The sequence below is a fragment of the Protopterus annectens genome, chromosome 6.part0 (assembly GCF_019279795.1).
Source record: "Protopterus annectens isolate FY-2018-M chromosome 6.part0, PAN1.0, whole genome shotgun sequence".
Classification (NCBI taxonomy): Eukaryota; Metazoa; Chordata; order Ceratodontiformes; family Protopteridae; genus Protopterus; species Protopterus annectens.
Window position 1 is genome coordinate 1,176,644,648 of NC_056737.1, and position 16,412 is coordinate 1,176,661,059.

The following is a 16,412-nucleotide window of genomic DNA, read 5'->3' on the forward strand; positions in this document are numbered from 1 at the left end:
TGCTAGCTCAGGCTAAGTACAGACTTTTCTAACTATTTTGCAGTTAAAATTTCATAGTTTTCCTTAAAAAATAGTTTGGGGGGCTTTATCCTCATTATAGTGTGCTGTTTGCTGTTTCTTTTGTGAAAATATAATCTTTCAATTATAACTCAGGTCTTTGGTTTGTTGGGCCTGTTCTTGCCCTATCCGCCTTCTTCAGAGTTAATATTTTAGTTCTTTGCTAGACTCTTGTGTGTTTTTTGCTTCTAAAGAGAGTATCTTTGATAGTTCGCTTGTTACAGCGTGCAGTGCCGGAGTCTGTGTAAGTAGTTAGTGTTCCCCGTTTATCAGTTAGATATTAACAGTTAACCTTCTTATATTTGCAGTAGTCCGTTAAATTAGAGGACTCCTTTCTCCTTGCATTCAAAGGGATTATTTTGTGTGTGTGTGTGTGTGTGTGTGTGTGTGTGTGTGTGTGTGTGTATGTGTGTGTGTGCCTGTGTGTTTGTGTCTTTGTGTGTGTATGTGTGCGTGTGTGTGTTTTCCCTTTGATACTAGTGATTACATTTATAGATATTTTTTGTTACTATAACCTCATTTAAACTAGAGAGGTTGAAGTTAATTCTTTCTTTGCTAACTTGAGACAAACTTACTTAAAAATATCTAAATATCAAAAGACTCATAACCCTCTGGTTTTAAGAAGTGTCCTAAATGTGGGCAAAAAATGTCACTAACTGATGGTCACATGGAATGTGTATATTGCTTGGGAGCAATTCATTTGCAGGACTCTTGTGCTATATGTCATTCATTTAGCTCAAGAGTCCTGCAGGACAGGAAAAACAAACTGATTTTAAGAGGGCTCCTAAAGTCTTCATTCACTGAAGCCCTTGAACATGGTCAAGAAACACAAAAAACTAAGTCACCTACTTCTGAAAAATCCTCAAAAATATCTTCTACATCATCAGAGTTGGAGCCATCTAAAAAGGCACCAAGATTGTCTCTGACTGCTTCTAAAGAAGTTCACTCTGCAAAAATGTCAACCTTTTGCTCCACTGCCTTCATAACCAATGGTTTTACAAGTAAGGAGCCAGTCCCCTGCACTGGAGCCGGTATCTCCAACTTTGAGATCACCTATTCTTCAGGTATCAGCATCTCCAGCCTCTTCAACTGGGTCCACAAGAAATCTTTCTGATTTTGATGTGGATCGTGTTGTGCAGAAACTGCTAAAGACACCGGCTCAAAATTGTTACTGGAACCGACCCTTAGGGCTTCGGAACCAACTGGGCCTTTTCCCTCTTCTATGATTCCTCCTCCGACCCAACCAGTGGCCTCAGAGCTGGAATGTATGCAGCCAATGGTGACTGCTTTGTTGGAGCCGAGACCTACCCCAGGTTCTTCAGCACCGACTGCTCTGACTACTTTGGTGCCATCTGTGGAGTCTAGGGGCTGACACTCACCGGTCAGGTCCGGGGGGGTTGAGTGGAGCTGATATTTTGTCGGATCTGACTCTTCCTCACAGAGCCTCTGCTCATGTGAGCTCGGCCCTTACCTCGGCTTTGGAGCCTGCTCCTCTGGCATCGGGAGTGTCCATCGGTTCCTCAGAACTGGAGGGTTCCTCAGCCCAGGGGAGTGGAGCCTTGGAGGCCATGAGGAGAGCTCTGTCCTCAGAGATAGCCTCACCATCTGCTGCACCCATTCCAGCCCTTAAAGCACCGGTGTCTGTCTCGGCAGAACTGACTCCAAAAAGGCATAGAGACCCAGAACTTCAGGAAGCCCCAGTGGGTTGTCCCTTGTCTTCCAAGACCTCTCGAGAATACCCTTCTGAAGAGGCTCCTTGAAAGAAAACTTGCAAGAGGAAGCATTTAGAGGAAGGGTCCCCACGGTCACCCTCTGAGGATGTCTTCTTTGCAGACATCTTACAGATCCTAAAGCAGAGAGGCAGCTGAACGTCCATTAACCCTACTGAAGAGGAATCTGTGTACCTGTGTACCTGAAAGCTTTTGGGTCTTGACCTTCCACCTCTTGAGTGTCTCTTGGAGTTACTTTGTCGAAAGACATGGGAGTCTTCAGACACAGTAGAGCCCGTCCCTAGGAGGCCAAATAAGTTCATAACCAGTCCACAAGACAAAAGTTTTCTAACAAAAGGTGTTCCAGTGGATGCTATGGTGGTGGCAACAGCCACTAAAAAGGAATTATCAGAAACATCCTTATCTGTTCATCCACCAAATAAGGATTCACAGACAATGGACAGATATGGAAAGTGCATGTTTTCATCAGCGGTCTTCACACTCAGGTCCCTGAACTACTTAACCCATTTTACTAGACTGCAGAGAGATCTCATTAAAGAGCTAGGAGATTCTCTCCAAGGTTCAGTAGCTGAGGGGACATCAGAGAAAGTATCATCCCAGCTCAACACCCTTAACTCCCTAGTGAACTCATCCATGAGGATTAGCTCTTATATAGCCAATGCAGCGAGTAGGTCAGCTTCTTCAGGAATCACCCATAGGAGACATTCCTGGATGTGCCTCTGTAATGTCACAGAACCCTTCAAGTCATCCATCATAAACACCCCCTTTGATGGCTCTTCCCTTTTTTGACCGAAAATAAAAGAAACATTAACCAGGTGTGAACAAGAGGGAAAGACTCTCTCTGCTGTGGGAGTACATTTTTCCACCCCTTCCAGACCGTATCCCAATGGTCAAAAGGGGGGAAAGATGTGGTTCCAGAAATCCCATAGAGTTTTTCCTGACATGTGGTGAATCCTCCTTCAGGGGCAGAGGAGGTGGGAATAACAGAAGACACCGGCCACATGGTAGAGGGGGTTCGCAGAACCAAGGTGACCAGGAATCTTTTTCCAGAAAACCCTTCAGCACTCATGAGAGGAGGCCCATCTGTCCCACTCTGGAGGTAGTCAGGGGATGCTTATCTTTGCACCCAGTCACCTGCCTAAAAATTACAAAAGATTTATGGGGGCAATGAATCATATCCAGAGGTTACTCATTACCCTTTTCAATTCCACTTCTCTCAAACAAAAGGATTCCAGATGTTCCACCCAATCAAAGGGATCAATCAACCACAGAAATTCAAAAGGTGATAAAAAAGAGCCATCCAATCAGTCTCTGCAAACTAAGTAGGATTTGGAACTTACTCAAAGTTCTTTCTAGTTCCAAAGAAAACAGGGGACTGGAGACCAATACTGGATCTCAGCAGACTGAACAAGTCAGTGAAGAGGACAAAGTTACAGATGGTTATGTTGCAGTCAATACTTCCCTTTCTAGGGAAAGACCATTGGATGTGCTCTATAGACATTCAGGATGCATACTACCACATAAAAATGGACAGGCCATCCAGGAGGCACCTGCACTTTCGGCTGGGAGTCAGTCACTTTCAATTTTGAGCTCTGTCCTTTGGTCTCACTATAGCCCCCAGAGTGTTCACCAAATGTATGGCAGTAATCACAGCTCACCTGAGATGGCAAGGATTCCAGATGTTTCCATACTTAGACAACTGGCTCCTAACTGCCACCACCAAGTAGCTACTAATTCAAGCAAGGAACACGATGTTACAGCTATTTGCAGAGTTGGGAATTACTGTCATTTATGAAAAATCTACCTTATTGCCATCTCAACATACTATTTTTATAGGAGCAAAGCTAAACACAAACACAATGATGGTAAAACTTCCAGAAGAAAGGATTCAGGTCCTTCGCAAACAGGTGCTGAATCTCCTGCACAAAACAAAAGCTCAAGCCAGACAGGTTCTGAAGGTGGTAGCTTCCATCACAATAGTTCCTATGGCGTGCATGCATATGAGGATCTTACAGTGGCTTCTTTTTGCCCAATGGTTGCTGCAAATGCTCCCAATGTCCCACAAAATAACCCTGATGCCAGCTTGCAAAAAGGATCTACTTTGGTGGCTTTATTCAGATCAAGTAACGATAGGGAAACCCTTTATTCCTCCAGTTCCCCTAGCCACAGTGACCACAGATGCTTCCCAGATAAGATGGAGGGAGCATTATCAGGGAAGAACAGCCCAAGGCACATGGAAAAAACATGAGATTCACTTGCACATCAATGTTCTGGAAATGAGAGCAGTGCTTCTAGCGTTGCAGGCATTCCAAAACTCTCTACCTGTAGGAACAATTGCAATTCAGACAGACAATGTCAGTGGTATAGTACATACACAAATAAGGAGGAACCAGATCTTATCCCCTATGTCAAGAGGCCCCGAGAGTATGGCAATGGATGACATCTTCCCAATGCTTTCTAAAAGCAACGCACATCCCGGGGAAATCCAACATGATTGCAGACAAACTCAGCAGACATATACTGATGCCACACAAGTGGTCCCTCAAACAAGAAGTAGCAGAGAGCATTTTCCGCAGATGGGGCCAGCCTTGCTGCAACCTTTTCGCCACGTCCACAAACACATAATGCAGCAACTATTATGCCCTGATTCCACCTCAGAGGAAGTCCCCGAGGGATGCACTCATACACGATTGGCCCCCGGGTCTCCTGTATGCCTTTCCGTTAATACCCAAAGTAATTCAGAAAGCCAAATTGTTGGGAAGGACCTTAATTCTGATAGCCCCTTACTGGCCTCGTCAAATCTGGTTCCCCTTCCTACACGAGGAAGCTTGGATCTTGGACCCAGTGCCAGATCTTCTGATACATTCTTCAGGAGTTATTCACCCCTCTCCCCAATCCCTCCAGTTGACAGCTTGGCTGCTCCAGTTGCAAGCATTGCCAGGTTACAACATTTTTCATCGCCCACACGACACATTTTGATATTTTCCCAGAAGGCCTCAACGAGAAGATTATACCTTCACATTCTGGGCCCTCCAGAATAAAATTAATCCCTATTTGGCATCTCTTCCTTCTTCTATCCTAGAATTCCTAACAAAGCCTTTTGAAGAAGGTGCAACACTTGCTACTATCAGAGTGCAGTTAGCGGCAATTTCAAATTTTCATCTGGGTGAAAACGGACAAAACATCATGTCACATAGATTGTGCAAAGCTTTTCTTAAGGGCACTTATCTCTTAAGGCCACCAATAAAATCTCCACTACTACCATGGAATCTCAATTTTGTCCTATCCATCACCTCAGCCAGAAGGGTATTAGAACTGCAAGCATCGTCAATCAAGCCCTAAATCTAGTGTTTCATAATGACAGGGTTTCACTAAGTACTAATCCATCTTTCCTACCAAAGTTGTGTTCAGAATCAAACTGAAATCAGACCATTGAGTTACCAGTATTTTTCACCAAGTATGGCAATAAGGCAGGATACATGGTACACCACCTTGATGTGCACAGACAGTTACTTTCTCTTTACGTAGAACAGAGGAATTTAGGAAGTCAGATGAACTTCTTCTGTCTTCCTCAGCAGCCCAGAAAGGTACACCGCTAGCAGAAACCACTCTGTCCAGATGGCTATCAGACTGTATTTCCTTTACTTATAATTCGCTGAATAAAGAGCTTCCAGATAAAATAAAGGTTCATTCAACTAGAGCAATTTCCACTTCTTTAGCCTTTCATGCCAGAGTGCCTACAGATGCGATTTGTGCAGCAGCAACATGGGCAACTCCACGTACCTTTATTACTCATTACAAAGTGGATACGGCCTCCAGGGGCAGGGCATCCTTTCTGGTCTACTGTGCTGAAGAATACTCCCGTGAACCACCCAGAACTAATGGTGCGAAGGATGCTGTCCCATCAGTAAGAATGAAAGAAAGATAGGGCAACTTCCATAAAGAAGTTATGTTCTTACCATAATGTTTCATGTGAGTTGTCCATCTCACTATTCATTCTTACGTCCCTCCCTCCAACCCCCAGCTTGTGACATTGAGGGGATCTAGGCTTTATTCAATTTGGACACATCTTTGACTTGACCCTTTTCAATTGCTTATTTCACAGATACATATATGTATATACTGCACGAACCAAAAAGAAAAGATAAAACTGAAGACTACAGACAAAGAATCCACTTAAAACACCAGTTTATTGCACCTCTAGTGCTTCGGCACCTACTTAATACTACTTTCTCAGATAAGAAGCCTCCAGTTACATTCCACATTCAGACCCTGAGGAGATAAAGTGTCATATTTCAAAATGAAAATACTTTCTTTATATAACAACTTCTTTTTATACAAATCATCAGAAAATACACCCTTCATAATATGTTCTAAGATAGTGGCTTGTAACCCATTTGGATTAGAATTGTGAGGCAGCATAAAATGTGTGGCAACAGGGCTATCTTTTTCATTATTTATAATATTCCTGACATGCTCCTACAGTCTAGTTTTAAACTTCCTTTTACTTTCTCCTATATATACAAGGTTACAAGGACATTTCAACGCATAGATAATACCTTCAGTGTTACAGCTATATATATTTTTAACCTCAAATACATGGCTATTTATATGCTTAAAAGTTGGAACAATATAATGACATACATTGCAATGACCACAGGGTGAAGTTCCTAGTCTCTGCATTGTCCTATATTGCAATGTCTCAGTGGGATATTTAAATTTATTATGTACCAAAATATCTTTTAAATTCCTACCTCTATGAAATGAAATGCCTAAAGACCTAGACAATACATTTTTTAGGTCCAGTGATCTAAAGAAAAAAATCCAGAAGTGTTTAACAATATCTATTAAAACATCACTGAAAACAGTATATGTAGAGACAAAATAAACTGGTCTTTTCTGTTGAGTTCTAACATCTAACTTACACCCCTTACTTACAAGTGCCAACTTTGTGTTGTTCATTAATAACCTTATCTATAGCTGTTTGAATACTAGCTTCACTACAGCCCCTCAATCTAAACATCTCACTAGTCACACTAATTTCTTTAAAGAAGTCCATGTCAGTATTACATAGCCGTCTAAGTCTCATTCATTGCCCATAGGGCAAGGAGACCAAAGTATGAACTGGATGACAGCTAGTCCCCATCAAATACTGATTACTATCAGCGAATTTTCTATGCACAGACGTATATAAAATATTGCTGTCCTCCAAAATCAGATGTATATCTAAAAAGTTATATCTTTGCCCACCTGTATGCCATCAAAGGAAAGTCCAGATCTATTATGTTGCATAACTTCTATAAACTGACCATCATAAGATATCCCACCTTTACAAATAAAAACAAGATCATCTATAAAACAAAAATAACTAACTACATAATTGTAAAACAAATCTGTATGATATAACCATTCTAACTCATACAAACCCATCATCAGGTTGGCATACATGGGGGCAAAAGATGCCCCCATGGCAGTGCCCTTGATTTGTCTGTATAATTGTTCATTAAACATAAAAAAATTATTATTCAAACAAAATTCCAATATTTCAATAATATAATATGTTACTGGACTATCCCCCAAAAAATATTTTACTGCTTCTAGTCCAAACTGACACTGTATGTTAGTATACAAACTAACAACATCAACACTTATAAAAAACATATCTGCACTCCATTGTATTTTAGATAATTTTTCTAATATAACAAGGTAACGTTATTACATAAGGGAACAGATATTCACGCAAACATTTCCCAATATTAGATAAAAAATATTTTGAGCCGATACAATAGGCCTACAGGTGGGTTAACCCCACTTTTATGAATTTTTGGAAGACAGTAAAATAAACCCAACTCACTGTCATCAGTATTAAACTTTTTATCTTTGTCATTTTGTGAAAAATATTTTAACCTCACTCCCTTAGATATAAGGATGTCAAAATCATTCATAGCCTTAATATATTAATTTGTATTACTCTTAACATAGGTATTGGTATCTTCACATATACGTATATAGTCTTTTATTTATAGACTACTATTTTTTAGAGGCAAACAAGATCTGAGTTGGAGCACTAGTGCATCATAGAATAGGGAATTAGCCTCAAGCTAACTGGAGACCTCGAGCTTGTGAAAAATGGTTAAGTCAGAGCAGAAGATCGGCTCCGAACCCATCAGTAAGAATGAATAGAGAGATGGACAACTCACATGGAACATTATGGTAAGAACATAACTTCTTTTTTCTTTCTGTTGTCGTATACCTTATTTATGCTTGATGTCCACTAGGGTGGCTTGTTTTCTGTGAGGACCTTGTTTTGATCTGTTCAGGTACAGCCGAGTCTATACATTTGTACAGGTGTTTATACAGGGCATTTGTGTACACCTCAGTCATTGTTGACAGTGGTAGCGGGGGGGGGGGTTGAAACTATTTATGTCATCACTTAGGAGGCTATAGTTTCCTTTGGAGAAATTTGTCATCCTTTTTGCTCTTGGGGGGGGGGGGATATGGTCATTACTTTGAATGAGACCGATTTATGATTAGACCTTACCAGGGATGGCGACACACAGGGGGTAGTTCAGAGACCCCCTGTGTTGGTGAGTACTAAATCTAAGAAATTTAAGCCCCTTGTGGGGGTGCAGAGTATCTGTTCCAGAGCATTTGTATTAACGAAGTCCAGGAACCTTAGGGTGAGCATGTTTGTGCTCATATATTACTCCCAGTCAATGGAAGGATAGTTGAAATTACCCATGACCAAGGTGTTTGGCTGTATAATGAATGATTCAAGTAGGTCTAGGTAGTCAGATTGGTTCTCGTGGTTCATGGTGGGGGACATATAGCTAACAATTATATGGAAGGGGGGATTACCTACAGTTAATTGGTATTGGAGTAGGTCTAGGGAGTCATACTGATTGACCAACCTTGAGGTGCATTTGTCTTTAATGAAGATGGATACACCTCTGCCTTTGGTTCTTTCAAGCTTGTTGTAGCCTTGCATGACTGGGATGCTCCTGGGGCCTTGAACCATGTCTCTGTGACAGCACAGACATCTGCATCTTTCAAGGTAAGGAGTGCTTACAGTGAGTGCAGTTTCCAATTAGACTCCTAGCATTAAGTAGCATAACCTTGAGTTTGTCTCAAGTGGATTTTTTTATGTCTGAAATTTTGTTGTTTTGACATTGCCTAAAAAAGGCACTATGGGGGAGGCAAGCACCTTTGCCATTATCCAAAAGCCTAGAGGAGATAGGCAAAAAGCATCTCTGGCAAAGCAACATGGTCTGTCGACCATATCTTCCCAGGTTGACAGATAGTGGATTCCCTTGGACTGACACCAGAAGCTAAACCAATTGTTAAAGTCAATCATTTTTTTGTTTATATTGAGGCATCATCCTTGGAGAAGGTAGAATGTTGCTTAGGACTAGGGACATACTGCCCGGGACACATAATCTGACAGCTCAGTCTTGTCTCTCTTCATATCGTCCAGTGAGGTCTCAAGTCATTCACTCTATCATGGAGTCATAACTGTACTTGCTGAGATACGTGAGTGAGTGAGTGAGTGAGTGAGTGAGTGAGTGAGTGAGTGAGTGAGTGAGTGAGTGAGTGAGTGAGTGAGTGAGTGAGTGAGTGAGTGAGTGAGTGAGTGAGTGAGTGAGTGAGTGAGTGAGTGAGTGAGTGAGTGATTTGACAGACCCTGGCACCTGACAGGCAGATGACCATGACCTTCTCCTTGTCCAGCCTGATAAGGGGGGCATCTGCGTGTCTCACTGTGGAGTCGTCTATGACCAAGACATTTGATTTTGAGGTGTTTTGGCTGTGACACTGTTGTTTGTATTATTATGTGTAGTGGATTCTGTTGCGTCTGCAGTGTGTGCAGTAGGTTTGCTCTTGGCAGGTCTCTATTCTTTAGGTAGGCTTCTAGTGAGTACCTCCACGTATGTGAGTTTATGTGTTGTGAGCTTGTTATGTGCTAGAGGTGAAGTATCAGTGCTGACAACCTGTTTGATATCTGGTTTGTTATTATGTGAGAGAACTGATTCCAGATTCATATGATAGATACATCTCTAACATTTTGTACTTGTTTTAAGAGTAATTAGCTGTCAGTATACATGAGGCAGTTGCTACATTGCCTCAGGATGCCCATGTCAATCAGGCTAGCTGGAGAAATGGTGGGAAACTGTACTTGCATTATGGCAGGTATATACTGTAGTAACTAGTGGGCTAGATGGAACAGGTTTTGCTGTAAGACTAACAAAAAGCAGCTATTATGTGGAGGGCTAATGCTAGAAAACTGCGTCAGTACTTCACAATGCACAACTGTGTTGCACACAGTGAAGCAGGGGAGCTTAGGAGGGTTCCTTAGCAGATATTAAGTGAAATTGCCTTTCTAGATATTTGTTTCTATGCACGGCTATACACAGCTGTGCTAAACTCTGTTGCATGATGTGCAGCTGTGTGCAAACACAAGGCTTAAATACAAGTGAAATTAAATGATTGTAAGCAAAGTAACCAAAGGGAAAGCCCCAAAACTGAGCCTTATTCCAACAATCCCCAACTCAGATGGGTCCTTTTTTGCACACTTCTGCCACAAGGGTGCAGGGAGGCCCTCTTAATGTATGATGGTTAGTTTTAGTGCTCAAGTGATACCAAACAGTCTAGATTCAGCAAGTTTGAATCAAGTCTATGCTATAAAATGCAGAAGTACTAGAAATTCAAAGTGCAGAGAATCACAGTCACAACAGCAAAGACAGTTTAAATAAAGTAGCAGGTCAGTAGAATACTGATACCAAAGTGTAGTGTAGGCTTTCAAAGTGCTTATTTTTCAGCAGATTTCAATGGATGCCTTGAATTTAGTTCCTATTCACTCCAGACCTCTGGCTAAAGTCACGAATCTATGAGCAGTTCTGGTAAACTGAGCACAAACCTTCACAAACATGACACTTAAATACAAGCAAAGTTAAACAATTTTAAACAAAGTAACCAAAGGAAAAGACCAAGACTAAGCCTTATTCCAGCAATCCCCAACTAAGATGGGTCCTTGTCTGCACACTTCTGCCACAAGGGTGCAGGGTGGCCTTCTTAATGTAAGATGTTTGGTTTTAGTGCTCAAATGGTACCACCAAACAGTCTAGATTTAGCAATTTTGAATCAAGTCTATGCTATAAAATGCAGAAGTACTAGAAATTCAAAGTACAGAAAATCACAGTCAAAACAGCAAAAAAAAAAAAAAAAAAACAGTTTAAATAAAGCAGCAATTCAGTGGAATTCTCCCAAAGAGTGTAGAACACAAAACTTCCTAGTGTGAAATGGCTGGTCTGAAACCCAAGTGCTTAAACAAGAACAAAGACACTCAGAATAACAGGCACAATAAGCCTTCAACCAGCAATTCCCAGCTTTGAAGGGTGTAGGCTACACTCTCCTGCCACAAGAGTGTAGCTCACAAGCCTACTTAACGTAAAATAACTGGCCTGAAGCCCAAGTACTTAAACCAAAACTAAGAAGCTTAGAATAACTACTGTTGTGGTTTTTAAGTGAGCACCAGTAATGATTCATTTCTTTAGGGAGATTTCCTTTCTTTGAGTTGATATGACTATGCAGTTGGTATATATAACTTTGGGTGTGTGGGGTGCTTGTCCCCCACATCAGAGGGTGCAGAGTGACTTGTCCCCCTTCAAAAAACAAGAAAAAGGAGTTTTTTGCCCTTTTGTTCTTCAGGCATTTTTTGTAGTTTTAGAACGTCAGCTTTCAGGAAGTCAGCATTTAATAGCTGAACCTGGACCAAGGCATCACAAGGCCGTTAGAGAATATGTGCTGTCCTCACATGGAATGAGGACCTTTTGGCATTTGACAGGTAACACATTAGACATTTGTTAGTCATCTACACCAGTTCTTTGATGTGATGCTGCAGCATGTGCAGGAGCATATCTGGTTTCCACGGACAGCAGAGAAACACAGTTACGCACGTATTCAACAACATACCATTGTTGTGTATGGCAAGTGATGCGTGACTGTCTATGCTATTTAACAATCATCTCAGTATTGTCCTCCATCCACTGAACAAGGACAGAAGTCAATCATCTCAGTGTTGCTCCCTCTGTCCCCATTCAGTGGCCTCGGCCTTTTTTTGCTACAATGTTGACACCATAATGACATTATGCCATACTGTGACATATTTGCCTGTGCTTAATCTATGTCGGAATTCTACTGTCCTGCCCTGTACTCTGTTCCATATTAGACTGAAACCCCCAATCAAGACTGCAATATATCTTGCACTGAACTCTTTTTACTGTTATTGTGACCCCTGCAACAGAACTGCAACCTGTTATGTAATGTTCCCTGTTCTTTGTTTGGGTGATACCTCTGCAGCATTTCAGTCCTCTGTCATGCCCAGTGTTCTGTTACCCCACATACTCATCTGTTCAGTAACTATCTCTGTTGCCTCCATGTACCCTTGTGTGCTCACTGCATCCCGAGGCTCATTAACACTAGTCTTGTCTGCTGTCAGGTTACCTTATGGCAGTGCACTTTGTTATCCACTATAGTCAAATTCATAAATTGCTGTAGCCTCCAGAAATATGATGACCATGTTTTTATCACACTGAAATTGGCCTCATAGCTCCTATTATTGAGGGGATATAGTGCAGCCATTTCTGAATTACAGCAATAGCATGATGCCTTATCAACCATGGTCAGTACTGTCATATCTGCCCTTCCCAGGCTGGGAGGCCAGATGCACTCTGTGTGCTTAAATGGCCACGGTGAAGCCCATATGTTCTCCTGCCTATGCTGGTGTTCTGTTACATTTCACAACAATGTTGCCAGCAGTAAATATCATGTGGTGTCCACTATAAGCAGCCACGTTCACCTAACTACCATTTTCCTACAATGCAGAGTGCAGAGTGGATGTGGTTTCTTCAGATGCTGATTTCACAGGGCTTCTACCTTGTGCACCCATGAAACAAAGCTCTTCCTTTACTTGCTGTCTACAGGCCATTGGGAGTACCTATTGAGTCGGTATGATGATCCACTCGACAAAACTGATGCTTGGCACTAACCTGCATGGGTACTGAGTAATATCACTGGCATCATCCACCTTGGTGAGCACTGCAGGCACAGGTACAGTGATCTGCAAAGGTGCCATGCAGACCTGCTCCACCAGTACAACACAGAAGTTATGCAAAGGGTGCCACCTTATTATTGTAAGTATTTTGTAATTGGTTTGCCACTGTACATTTGACCCACCTGTAGCTGTAATTGCCTTGTGTTTTGTGAGGTAAGCTGTACTCATTACTGTTTGTTTTATGTTTTACAGATGCCAGACAGATTGTTGCCAAACAGATGTCCTGTGAAACGTAACAGGTTCTCTTGGAAGTAGGGCAAGTGTAGTTTATTGTTGTCTATACTGTACAATTTTATTAAAGGGCCATGAACAAGTATTACTCTGCTGTCTTTGTTTCTCTTTATTTTGGTCTTCCTGCAGGGCCTACTGTGGTAGAGGCAGAGGTGATTTGTTGATCACTGAGCTCTGTAGTGACCACTGTCCCTGTTGTTCAGTTCCCAGCTGTCCTCAGGTCTACCTCTCTACATGGGATGATGATTATGTGGCCTCAAGACTTCACCTCTGTGGCCATCTCTCAGATGGAGGGATGAAGGCTTCCCCTCCGAGGGTAGTCTTAAAGTTCCCACCTGGGTTACCCAACAGCAGATGTGGCAGCTGGTAAAGACCTAGCATTTCAGTACCTACTTCAGCACCCTAGAGTGTCTTTCTGTGTTGCTAATTGACTCACATGGCTGGCCATCCCAGACCATCAGGCTAACAGATGCAGCCCTTACGCATGATGCCAGCCATGGAAGTGATTGATACCTAGGAAGTCCCCTCTGAGCTGGTCAGAAAGGTCATATGTACTCCTCCCTATTTCCAGCCTTTTGTTCCTCTTCCTTATGTATCACTCTCTCTCCCACATTTATAGTACAGTCCTCCTCATCACCAACTGCCCACCCTCTGTCCGTTTGCATCTCTCCACTGTTACCCCCACTTGTGTTCATTCTGCTGCTACCATTCTTTGTCTATCTTGTATGTTGTTTTGCCCCTCCTACGTTCCCTATACCCTCCTTCCACCCAGCTCCTTGCTACTTCCCCCCTTTGACTCTTTAAAAAACAAGATGGGCAGCTATCCTGCAAAAAAGTATGTCCTTCTTCCCCCACTGTCTTCCCTTCATGTTGTTGTTTGAGAATCATATACTCAACTCAATCAAAAAGACCCATTTTAAGCTGGGCAAACTCTATAGGCATAAACTCTATTTGGACAAGTCTACCAAGTTGAAATTAGCTAATAGTCTCCTTCTACCCTCTCTCCTCTATGGTTGCCCCATTTTCCCTAACCTACACACATCTCTCCTGAACAAACTGCACTCATGCTACTATAAACATGCCATCTCGCACACATCATTGTCTGGCCATTAAATCTATAAACTGGTTTAGTTCCCTCATTACCTGCATTACTCCCAAGTTAGTGTCACCCGCAAACTATTAAATAATCCAAACTTCTGCCCAACCCTTCAAACTATAATACAAACGTACCCCTACTAGGCATCTTAGGTCCTCTAACAACCACTCTAAACTATAACTAAACCCAACAAAAGAGCTGGACGATGTCTCTATTCCCACGCCATTGCCAAACTTCAGAATGCGCTCCCTCTCTCTTACTCAACTAGCCACTTTAAAAACATTTAAATTTGTACTAAAAGAACACTATCTCAATAACCTTGCCTATTCCTGTAGTCATATAATTAAACCACCTTAAATGTTTTGGCCACTATGCACTACAAATACTTTTACTAACTTAATATAGTTGCAATTTACACCATCTGTCTTTGTATCCAATCTCTCTTGCTTTCTTTATTTCTGTGGCTGAATAAACAGAATTGATTAAACAGTATTCTTATGAGAATATACAAACAGAATTATAAAAATCTAACACACTGGGTTTATTTTCTTGTATTGTATACCTCTATAATATGTACTTGTCTTGTATATCTATAGCTTTTCTCCCCAGGCCTCCACTGAAAATGGATCATTGGCCCAGTGGACTTTCTCGGTTATCAAATGTCAACAAATCAATAAATAAATTGTCCTTCTGTGTGTTCCTCTGCTTGTTCTTCCTTGTTTCTGCCTTTACTGCCTCTCCCATTCCTTCCTCATTTCTGACTTTACTGCCTCTCCTGTTCCTTCCTCATTTCTGCCTTTACTGCCTCTCCCATTCCTTCCTCATTTCTGCCTTTACTGCCTCACCTGTTCCTTCCTCATTTCTGCCTTTACTGCCTCTCCCATTCCTTCCTCATTTCTGCCTTTACTGCCTCTCCTGTTCCTTCCTCATGTCTGCCTTTACTGCCTCTCCCGTTCCTTCCTCATTTCTGCCTTTACTGCCTCTCCCGTTCCTTCCTCATTTCTGCCTTTACTGCCTCTCCTGTTCCTTCCTCATTTCTGCCTTTACTGCCTCTCCCATTCCTTCCTCATTTCTGCCTTTACTGCCTCTCCTGTTCCTTCCTCATTTCTGCCTTTACTGCCTCTCCCATTCCTTCCTCATTTCTGCCTTTACTGCCTCTCCCGTTCCTTCCTCATTTCTGCCTTTACTGCCTCTCCCGTTCCTTCCTCATTTCTGCCTTTACTGCCTCTCCTGTTCCTTCCTCATTTCTGCCTTTACTGCCTCTCCTGTTCCTTCCTCATTTCTGCCTTTACTGCCTCTCCCATTCCTTCCTCATTTCTGCCTTTACTGCCTCTCCTGTTCCTTCCTCATTTCTGCCTTTACTGCCTCTCCCATTCCTTCCTCATTTCTGCCTTTACTGCCTCTCCCATTCCTTCCTCATTTCTGACTTTACTGCCTCTCCTGTTCCTCCTCAGTTATATGATGAAATCAGATGTACTTGTACAGGTTGCTGTAATTGCCTGTGTTGCAACTATGAGATACTTCCTTGTGTATGTGAATGTTCATAACCTCGGACATGTCACCTGCTGGCCACTTTCCCTTGGGTCATGTGATCACCCATAGCATGGCCTTTCCAGCACTGGTGTTCTTGCTGGCTGCATTGTTCTAAGACGCAGCCCTTACCCTAGCATGACTGCATAATGATGTCACTCGTGTATCCCTAATCAGTACTGGGTTGCACCCCATTATGTACTTCACATTACTTAGGGGTGCATGGCAGAAATTCAGTGGCATACATCAATATCAGGTACTGTCACATTAAGTACTCCATGATACTTAGTGCACAGTAATGTTACGCTTGTCTCTGAATGTTTCATAGCATACCTCTCAGCTGTCCAGGTGTTCATGGAATGTCCAGATTTTTTACTCATATTTTGATCTATTCCTCATAAAATCCTTATTGAGGAATGATGCCACTTTATAATGAAAGATGTGAATTTCAGACTTCATATCATTCATAAAATGCATACTAAGACAAAACCTTTTATAATAAGAACTTTCTACGTTTATAAGATTAATATTTAACATCTGTCCCTATTTTTGGGACCTTTGTCCTTCCATTCTGTTTGGCTTTGTCCAAATTTCTTGTGCTAAGAGGTTGAGTTGTATAGTCTTAAATAGTGCTTAAAGACAGAATTTATTATGCTGAAAG